Source organism: Oncorhynchus gorbuscha, linkage group LG26 (genome assembly GCF_021184085.1).
Source record: "Oncorhynchus gorbuscha isolate QuinsamMale2020 ecotype Even-year linkage group LG26, OgorEven_v1.0, whole genome shotgun sequence".
Lineage (NCBI taxonomy): Eukaryota > Metazoa > Chordata > Actinopteri > Salmoniformes > Salmonidae > Oncorhynchus > Oncorhynchus gorbuscha.
The window spans coordinates 11,295,893-11,306,895 of NC_060198.1; positions in this window are offsets into that span (position 1 = coordinate 11,295,893).

The window sequence follows — 11,003 nt, forward strand, 5'->3', positions numbered from 1 at the left end:
TTGATTTTGACTCCCCCCCTTTGTTCAGAAACACATTATTCCATTTCTGTTAGTCACATGTCTGTGGAACTTGTTCAGTTTATCTCTCATACAAATATTTACATATGTTAAGTTTGCTAAAAATAAACACAGTTGACAGCGAGACGACGTTTCATTTTTAGTATGTTACATTTCAGAAATGTTGTATGCTTTAAATTCCAGGATGTACTGATTTTGTTTTTTCATCTAGTAGAATTTACTGCACACTACACAAAAAATAAACGTACTTTGAAACCTACATATTTTTGACAACAGCTGATAATCATAATGGCGGGACTCAACTTAATTGATCATTAGATACGCCTTTGCAGGATGGATGAGAACAGTATGTTGATATTTGTTGTGTACTTCATTTGTTTTTAGTAAGCAGTGCATTCTAAATAATATGCAGTTTAATTAAGCACCCAGCTACTGTGCACAGTGGATCTGGGACAATTCCGGCTGAGAGTTGGGGCACTCAGCTGAGAGTCAAACTCGGTGAGGTCATGTGGCCCGAGACTGGACCGCCTTTGGCAGTATTACTTATGGCTAAGACGCGGGGATTGAGCTCGGGACGATTCTGGTGTGAGTTATCTGGCCTAAATGTATTACTTGGGGCAGGGCCGATTGTGGCTCCTCTCTGGCAGATGATTACACAGGCTGCTTCATATAATTAACATTTTATTATTTATTTATTTTTCCATATATATTGTCATTGTTTCTGTGACCAAATAATAAAATTAACATTTATATTAAATTCTTTAAGAGTCTTAAGTAGTATTTTAGTATTTTGATACTTTGTGCAAATTGATAAGCATTAAAAACTTTGTGGGTGGGGCCTCCTGAGTGGCGTAGCGGTCTAAGACACTGCATCGCAGTGAAAACTGCGTTGCTACAGAAGCTGGTTCGATACCCGTGCCGGCTGCAACCTGAAGACCCACGAGGCGACGCACAATTGGCCCAGTGTCGTCCGAGTTAGAGGAGGGTTTGGCCTGCATGTCCTTGTTCCATCGCGCTGTAGCGACAGCTGTGGTGGGCCGGGTGCATGCACGCTGACAAGGTCACTATGTGTACGGTGTTTCCCCCGACACATTGGTGCTGCCGGTTTCCGGGTTAAGCGTGCATTGTGTCAAGAAGCAGTGAGGCTTGGTGGGGTTGTGTTTCGGAGGACGCACGGCTCTCGAACTTCGCCTCTCCCGAGGCCATACAGGAATTGCAGCAATGGGACAAGACAACTGAGTATGACGAAAAGGGGTTAAAATAATAATAATAATTTTAAAAAAAATTGTGGATGGGTATAATTTGTATGTATAAAATGTATAATAGTAATATTTAAAATGACTAAATTGGGTAATTTTGTATGCATTTATTTAAAATTGCATCGCCGCTTCTGGGGGGGATTCTGGTAAGATGTCGGCTGAATTCTGGTTGATGGAAACGGGCCGATTCTGGGCAGTCATTCATGTTGATTTGGAGCCGAGTCAGACACCCGAATTCTGGGCCGATTCAATCGGTTTCTGGCCCCCCGGCAGAGGGAAGCTTCTGGGCCGATTCCTCATTGCTAGCTGGGAATTGGCATATCTCAAGCAGGTTCAATTAACAACAGCCTTACCTGAAATCTGGCTTTTCTACTACTGGGACAAGTCTCTGAATGTCCTTGAGTGGCCCGGACTTGAACCCGATCGAACATCTCTGGAGAGACCTGAAAAAAGCTGTGCAGCAACTGACAGAGCTTGAGTGGATCTGCAGAGAAGAATGGGAGAACCATGGAAAAAGTCAAGGGGTTTGAACACTTTCCGAATGCACAGTGCCATTTTCCGCATTTTGTTACGGTACAGCCTTATTGTAAATTTAATTTAATTGTTAACCCCCCCTCATCAATCTACACACAATACCCCATAATGACAAAGCAAAAACAGGTTTTTAGAAATATTTGCAAATTTTTTAAAAGTAAAAACTTAAATATTACATTAACATAAGCGTAGTGGCTAAATTGTCCAATATAATTGTCTCGATGCAAATAGCTTTCTAATTCTTTAGCCACAATGGAGAGTGGTGAAATGTTAGTCTTGACATACAAATCCAATGTCCAGAGTTTGATTCAAGTTGAAAAATAATAATACATTTGGTGTTCTTCTGGATACAAAAATGTATATCAATCTACCAAAACTAATTCTGATCATCTGGGGTCTGTTGTTCCAGGACGGAATGGAGCACCTGGCGAATCACCGGAAGAGCCTTTCCTAGACTCCTCCGTGGTGGGACGCCCCAGGGTGATTAAAACTCTGTTGTATTCCTTCCTGAAGTAGAGCATCCTGGATCTTGCCTTGGTTTAAAACATATAGAGCTTCTCTGTGTTCTCTGTCAGTACCAACAAAGTTAGTTCCATTATCAGATCGTACGTGTTGTGCTTGTCTTCTTCTGCACAGAATTATTCTTATGGTGTTGATACACGAGTCCGTGTCAAGAGAGTAAGCAATTACAATGTGTATTGCTCTACTGGACTTGTAAAGATCACTACATATCTTTTAACATTTCCTCTTCCTCTTTTGATTTCTATACGACTAAAGCAATCCACAGGTATATTGGTAAATGGCGGGATGTCTGGCATGATCCTTTCAAGTAACTAATCTGCCATCTTCTGCTCACTAATCTGGCCTCTTTGACTTCTGCACACAACACACTCTGAGATTATCTTCCTTGCTGCAGAGTTTGAATTGGTGATCCAATACCTTTGATGGAGAAGTGAGAGCATGCGATTCCTTCCACCATGTCCTGTTTTGTTGATGTATGTGGCGGAGGATAAGTGTAGATATGTCAAGGGTTAGGGTTAGGGTTAGGGTGTAGATATGTCAACGTCACCCCGCTCCTCCGTTCTCTCCACTGGCTTCCAGTTGAAGCTCGCATCCGCTACAAGACCATGGTGCTTGCCTACGGAGCTGTGAGGGGAACGGCACCTCAGTACCTCCAGGCTCTGATCAGGCCCTACACCCAAACAAGGGCACTGCGTTCATCCACTTCTGGCCTGCTCGCCTCCCTACCACTGAGGAAGTACAGCTCCCGCGCAGCCCAGTCAAAACTGTTCGCTGCTCTGGCCCCCCAATGGTGGAACAAACTCCCTCACGACGCCAGGACAGCGGAGTCAATCACCACCTTCCGGAGACACCTGAAACCCCACCTCTTTAAGGAATACCTAGGATAGGATAAGTAATCCCTCTCACCCCCCCCCTTTAAGATTTAGATGCACTATTGTAAAGTGACTGTTCCACTGGATGTCATAAGGTGAATGCACCAATTTGTAAGTCGCTCTGGATAAGAGCGTCTGCTAAATGACTTAAATGTAAATGTCTTTGGAAAGAACGACAGGGTGCTTAACTTTGTCAGGCATCGCTGCCTTACACAGCCGGCCTCCGACTCGGAGAACTCCATCCACCAGCACTGGACCCAACTCACAAGTGATACTTCCTTTGTTGACTGTAGATGGCGTCATTGTCAAAGTCAAGAGCTCCTCTGGGAATCTTTGTCTTTGGGTGAAGCGAATGATCGCCTCCTCTGCTTTCAACGGTTCGTCCAAACTTACAGTTTGACCACTGAATGTTGTCCTGTGGGCTCGACTCTTGTCTTTCACCATCTGGTTCCGTGAGCGTGTGTGTATGCTGGTGAGATTGAGATTTAACTGGATGTATTTTCTTTCCCGTACAAGTGTCTAACACTTTTTTCACTTACAGGAACAAAGCAACTGCAATCTTCAACTACATCCAAGTGGAGAAATAAGATAGCAGCTTGTTGGTGGGATTTTCAATCTCATTGACAGTAGCACTGCACACAACAATAGCATTTTTGATCTCAGGGTCAGCAAATGTGAGGGAAACTGAGTTCATGTGTTCCAGGTGCCACTGCACTTCTGGTTTCCAAAGAAACGTTGGGCCATGGATCCACCTTTTGCACTCCAGAAACTTGATTCCACTCAGTCCTCTAGATGCATCATCAGCAGGATTTTGCCTAGTATCCACATACCTCGACTGTGATACAGATGTGCTCTCTCTGATAACAGAGAATCTTGTGGCCACAAATGTTTGCAACCTTGGACGCTCATTGGCTATGCACTTGAGCATTGACTGGATATCTGTCCAGAGCACAGAGTCGTCCAGCGTCAGCTGTAGCTCTGTACGCAGCATCTTGCCCACCTTTGCACTCAGCCAGCTCCATGCGTGGGATGGTTATCTCCTTCAGAGGTGCAACTCTGGCCTTCCCCATGACAAGAGATACATGAACATCACCCCATTGATTTGTCAGTCTCACATAGCTTACTGTTCCATAACCTAGCTCACTGGCATCTGAGAAATGGTGCAGTTGAGCTTGAGTGGGTGGGCCAAAGTTATTTGGCTTAACACACCTTTCAATCTTAAAGTCTACAATTTTTCCCAGATCCCGAGTCCATTTCATCCACTTTTCAGAGAAACACCTGGGGATATTCTTATCCCAGCCACAGCTTCTTCTACACAGCTCCTGTAACACAGCTTCTTCTACACAGCTCCTGTAACACAGCTTCTTCTACACAGCTCCTGTAACACAGCTTCTTCTACACAGCTCCTGTAACACAGCTTCTTCTACACAGCTCCTGTAACACAGCTTCTTCTACACAGCTCCTGTAAGGGGAGTGTGGCTAAGTCAGGTAGGAGACCTGAGCCAACTCCCCGTGGCACCGTATTATGCTGTGAGGCGCACGCACGGTGTCCCCGGTGCGCAGCATTGCCAGGTGCGTTACATCGCAGCGCCTCGTATCGGCCGGGCTAGAGTACTTTTACTTTTACTTCACTACATTCCTAAAGAAAAAAATGTGCTTTCTACTCCATACATTTTCCTTGACACCCAAAAGTACTCGTTACATGAAGAGAACGGGTGGTCTTCCCTACGGCTTCTGATCTGGCATACTCACTAAATTCAAATGCATTGTTTGTAAATGATGTCTGAGTGTTGGAGTGTACCCCTGGCTATCCACACATTAAAAACAGACTGGTGCAATCTGCTTTTCTTAATATAAGGAATTTGAAATTATTTATACTTTTGCTTTTGATACTTAAGTATATTTAGAACCAAATACTTTTAGACTTTTACTCAAGTAGAATTTTACTGTGTGACTTTTATTTGAGTAACTTTCTATTAATGTATCTTTACTTCTACGCAAGTATGACATGTGGGTACTTTTTCCACCGTCTCCAACTACACAGAAGTCACCTTTACTTCCCCCAGTCCTCTCCTGTGTGCTGCCCTTCTGGCAGCTTTGTGGGGCTTGTACACCTGGTGAGCAATCACGAGTCTCCCCCTGGTGGCTGACCTGCTGTACGCCACTAAATATATATATATATATATATACACACACCATACGGTCAACTTTTACTTAACTTGTAACTTTTTAAAAGCGATTTATTCCATCATTGCTATTGAGAAGAAACAGCAACCTTTTGTTTGCCTGTACATCTCCAAGGAAAGACTCATTATTATTATTATTATTATTATTATTACTAAAAGACACACCTGTATTACTATTATAAACGCACGTTCCTAAATACATAATGAGGACCAGTGGTGTAAAAACGACCCATAAAGATACCTTAATAGAAAATGACTTAAGTAAAAGTGGAAGTCACATAAAATACTACTTCAGTAAAAGTCCAATAGTCTTTGATTTTAAATATACTTAAGTATCAAAATAACATGTAATTGCTCAATTATACTTAAGTATCAAAAGTAAAAGTGTAAATAATTTTACATTCCTTATATTAAGCAACCCAGACGGCACAAATATTTATTTACATTTTTTGTACTGATTGTCTGGGGCACACTCCAACGCTCTGACATCATTTATAACCAAAGCATGTGTTAGTGAGTCCACCAGTTCAGAGGCAGTAGGGATGACCAGGGATGTTCTCTTGATAAGAATGTAAATTGGACCATTTTCCTGTCCTGCTAAGCATTCAAAGTGCAATGAGTACTTTTGGGTGCCAGGGAAATCTAAGGAGTAAAAGGTACACTATTTTCTTTAGGAATGTGGTGGAGTAAAAGTAACAATTGTCAAAAATATAAATAGTGAAGTAAAGTACAGATACCCCAAAAAACCTAATTAGGTAGTACTTTAAAGTATTTTTACTTAAGTACTTTACACCACTGATGACTACAATGACATAGCTGGATTTGATAATATATTTAAAATTCCATTATGTTGGGGATTATTTAAATGAGGGTGCGCCCCAAATGGCATCCTATTCCCTATGTAGTGCATAACAGGGCCCATAGGGTGGGGTTATATCCTGCCTGTTTGGCCCTGTCCGGGGGTATCGTCGTATGGGGCCACAGTGTCTCCCGGCCCCTCCTGTCTCAGCCTCCAGTATTTATGCTGCAGTAGTTTGTGTCGGAGTATTTCCCCTGTTTTATCCGGTGTCCTGTGTGAATTTAAGTATACTCTCTCTCGCTCTCTTGCTCTCAGGACCTGAGCCCTAGGACCATGCCTCAAGACTACCTGGCCTGATGACTCCTTGCTGTCCCCAGTCCACCTGGCCGTGCTGCTGCTCCAGTTTCAACTGTTCTACCTGCGGCTATGGAACACTGAACTGTTCACCGGACGTGCTACCTGTCCAAGACCTGATGTTTTCAACTCTCTAGAGACAGCAGGAGCGGTGGAGATACTCTGAATGATCGGCTATCAAAAGCCAACTGACATTTACTCCTGAGGTGCTGATTTGTTGCACCCTCGACAACCACTGTGATTATTATTATTTGACCCTGCTGGTCATCTATGAACATTTGAACATCTTGGCCATGTTCTGTTATAATCTCCACCCGGCACAGCCAGAATAGGACTGGCCACCCCTCATAGCCTGGTTCCTCTCTAGGTTTCTTCCTAGGTTCTGGCCTTTCTATGGAGTTTTTCCTAGCCACCGTGCTTCTACACCTGGATTGCTTGCTGTTTGGGGTTTTAGTCTGGGTTTCTGTACAGCACTTTGAGATATCAGCTGATGTAAGAAGGGCTTTGTAAATACATTTGATTGATTGATTGATAGGGCTCTGGTCAAAAGTAGTGCTCTATATAGGGAATAGGGTGCCATTTTGGATAGACCCATGAACTGAACGGATTCCTTCCACTCTGTGTACACAGGTGCACTCTCTAGAGGGAGCCAATAGCAAGTTGGAGTTGCAGATCAAAGAGTTCTACGAGATGAGATCACCGACTCACAAGAAGGACCTCAGTGGTTGAATCAACATTGCTTCCATGTAATTTCAACGTAATTATGATGAACCAAAGTGGAATAAATGTTGAATTGACGTCTGTGCACAGTGGGAAGGGAGGTGGGGATAGGATTGAGAAGATGCCAACAGGGTTGTGAAAGAAGAGAGCCACTAGAATGAAATAGATAAGCGCTAGATTAGAGGTGTAATTCATATAGTCTTTCAGTATTTATCTTGTTGACTGTTGAAAAACGGTGTCCTGTTGTATATGAATGAACAGTAGACATGAACCTGATCTGCTGATCTAAACACATGATATCCCATACATAGTTGACTCTGATATTACATTCCATTGACTGTGGCTGTCCTCCTGTTCCTAGATCCATGCCAGGTCTGTGGAGAACTCTCAGATGATCCTGCGGGTGGATAATGCCAGAGTTGCAGCTGATGACTTCAAGATGAAGTAGGTGCGCTTCCTGTTTGTACTGTACACAGCCTCTGTGAGTGTACTGTTTCTATTTGTAGCTTTGGCCTATAGGTTTGAGATTGAGTAGATCCAATCCTCCCAGATCTACAGAAATGCTTATGGTGGTATGCAGGGACTATGGATCAGTTCATGATTGGGCAAGTTGTATCCAGTCTTTCCTGAACCCCTGTAGGTTAGCGACGGAGGCTAACGTGAGTATGAAGATGGAAGGGGATGTGGCTCGTCTGAGAGGAGTCCTGGACAGCTTTACGCTCACCAGATCTGACCTGGACAGCTTTACGCTCACCAGAGGAGACCTGGACAGCTTTACGCTCACCAGATCTGACCTGGAGATGCAGATTGAGGGGCTGAAGTAGGAGCTGGTCTACCTCAGGAAGAACCATGAGGAGGTAACCTCCTCATTTCTCCTCACACACTCAAGTCTTAATGCTTGTGCTGTTGTCTGAAGTGTGCTGTGCCTTTTTTTCTCCACACACAGTGTTGTGTGTTCCTTCCAAACAACTCAACTGTAGTTTCATCTGTCCACTGAATATTTTTCCAGTTGCGCTGTGCAACATCCATGTGCACTTTTGCAAACTTCAGACGTGCAGCATGTTTTTTTTGGACAGCAGTGGCTTCTTCCATGGTATCCTCCCATGTACCTCATTCTTGTTTAGTGTTTTACATATCATAGACTCGTCAACAGAGATGTTAGCATGTTACAGAGATTTCTGTAAGTATTTAGCTGACACTCTAGGAGTCTTCTTAACCTCATTGAGTATTCTGCGCTGTGCTCTTGCAGTCATCTTTGCAGGACGGCCACTCCTAGGGAGAGTATCAACAGTGCTGAACTTTCTCCATTTATAGACAATTTGTCTTATTCTGGACTGATGAACATCAATGTTTTTTAGAAATATTTTGTAACCCTTTCCAGCTTTATGCAAGTCAACAATTCTTAATCCCTGGTTTTCTGATATCTCTTTTGTTCGAGGCTGTCACGCCCTGGCTATAGAGAGGCTTTTATTCTCTATGTTGGTTGGACCAGGTGTGACTAGGGTCAGCATTCTATGCTAATTTTCTATGTTTTGTCTTTCTTTGGTGTTTGGCCGGGTGTGGTTCTCAATCAGAGGCAGCTGTCTATCGTTGTCTCTGAATTGAGAACCATACTTAGGTAGCCTTTTCCCACCTGTGTGGTGTGGGTAGGTATTTTCTGTTTAGTGTGTTTTGCACCTGACGGAGCTGTTTCGGTTGTCCTTTTGTTGCTTGTTTAGTGTTCAGCTTTACCATTAAAATGACGAACACGTGCTGCGCTTTGGTCCTCACCTTCTTCCACCAACGGACGTTACAGAGGCGTGGTTCACATCAGGCAATGCTTCTTGTGAATAGCAAACTCATAGGTTTTTTTTTGTTATAGGGCAAGGCAGCTCTCCAATCGCGTCTCATTGCTTGTACTCCAGGTTAGCTGACTCCAATTAGCTTTTGGAGAAGTCATTAGTGTTATTAGTTTAAACACACCATGTTTGTCTATTGTTGTGACTTAGATGAAGATCAGATCAAATTGATTTGATGACCCAATTTATGTAGTAATCCAGGCAATTCCAAAAGGGTTCACATACTTTTTCTTGCCACTGTAAGTAGTACTATAAAGTATTTTTATTAAGTACTTTACACCGCTGATTGCAAACTAGTAGATAAAGATGTGTGTTGGTGAGTTTAGCTGACCGTAAGTGTTCTTCCCGTGTGTCTTCCAGTAAGCATGTGGAGACCAGACAGGAGGTCAGGAAAGTGATTGTGGTCGAGAAGGTCCAGGAAGTACAACAAGTCCAGGAAGTGGTGGAAGGTGAGCAAGCAGAGTATAATTAATCAAATGAATTAATCAATGAATGAATCAAGTGTTGTTCCCCATAATACACACAATTAGTGAATGAATGAATTCCTGTTTTGTGGCCCTTTCCACAGAGTACAACCCCCACATGCAGAATCAAATCAAATTTATTTATATAGCCCTTTGTACATCAGCTGATATCTCAAAGTGCTGTACAGAAACCCAGCCTAAAACTCCAAACAGCAAGCAATGCAGGTGTAGAAGCACGGTGGCTAGGAAAAACTCCCTAGAAAGGCCAAAACCTAGGAAGAAACCTAGAGAGGAACCAGGCTATGTGGGGTGGCCAGTCCTCTTCTGGCTATGCCGGGTGGAGATTATAACAGAACATGGCCAAGATGTTAAAATGTTCATAAATGACCAGCATGGTCGAATAATAATAAAGCAGAACAGTTGAAACTGGAGCAGCAGCACAGTCAGGTGGAAGTTGAAACTGGAGCAGCAGCACAGCCAGGTGGACTGGGGACAGCAAGGAGTCATCATGTCAGGTAGTCCTGGGGCATGGGGCGGCAGCGTAGCCTAGTGGTTAGAGCGTTGGACTAGTAACCGGAAGGTTGCGAGTTCAAACCCCTGAGCTGACGAGGTACAAATCTGTCGTTCTGCCCCTGAACAGGCAGTTAATCCACTGTTCCCAGGCCGTCATTGAAAATAAGAATTTGTTCTTAACTGACTTGCCTGGTTAAATAAAGGTAAAATAAAAAATAAAAAAAATGGTCCTAGGGCTCAGGTCCTCAGAGAGAGAAATAGAGGAGAGAATTAGAGAACGCACACTTAGATTCACACAGGACACCGAATAGGACAGGAGAAGTACTCCAGATATAACAAACTGACCCTAGCCCCCCGACACATAAACTACTGCAGCATAAATACTGGAGGCTGAAACAGGAGGGGTCAGGAGACACTGTGGCCCCATCTGAGGACACCCCCGGACAGGGCCAAAACAGGAAGGATATAACCCCACCCACTTTGCCAAAGCACAGCCCCCACACCACTAGAGGGATATCTTCAACCACCAACTTACCATCCTGAGACAAGCCTGAGTATAGCCCACAAAGATCTCTGGGCCAGAATGTGGAAAGATGCCCCAACCCAAGGGGGGGCACCAACCCAGACAGGATGACCACATCAGTGAATCAACCCACTCAGGTGATGCACCCCTTCCAGGGACGGCATGAGAGAGCCCCAGTAAGCCAGTGACTCAGCCCCTGTAATAGGGTTAGAGGCAGAGAATCCCAGTGGAAAGAGGGGAACCGGCCAGGCAGAGACAGCAAGGGCGGTTCGTTGCTCCAGAGCCTTTCCGTTCACCTTCCCACTCCTGGGCCAGACTACACTCAATCATATGACCCACTGAAGAGATGAGTCTTCAGTGAAGACTTAAAGGTTGATACCGAGTTTGCGTCTCTGACATGG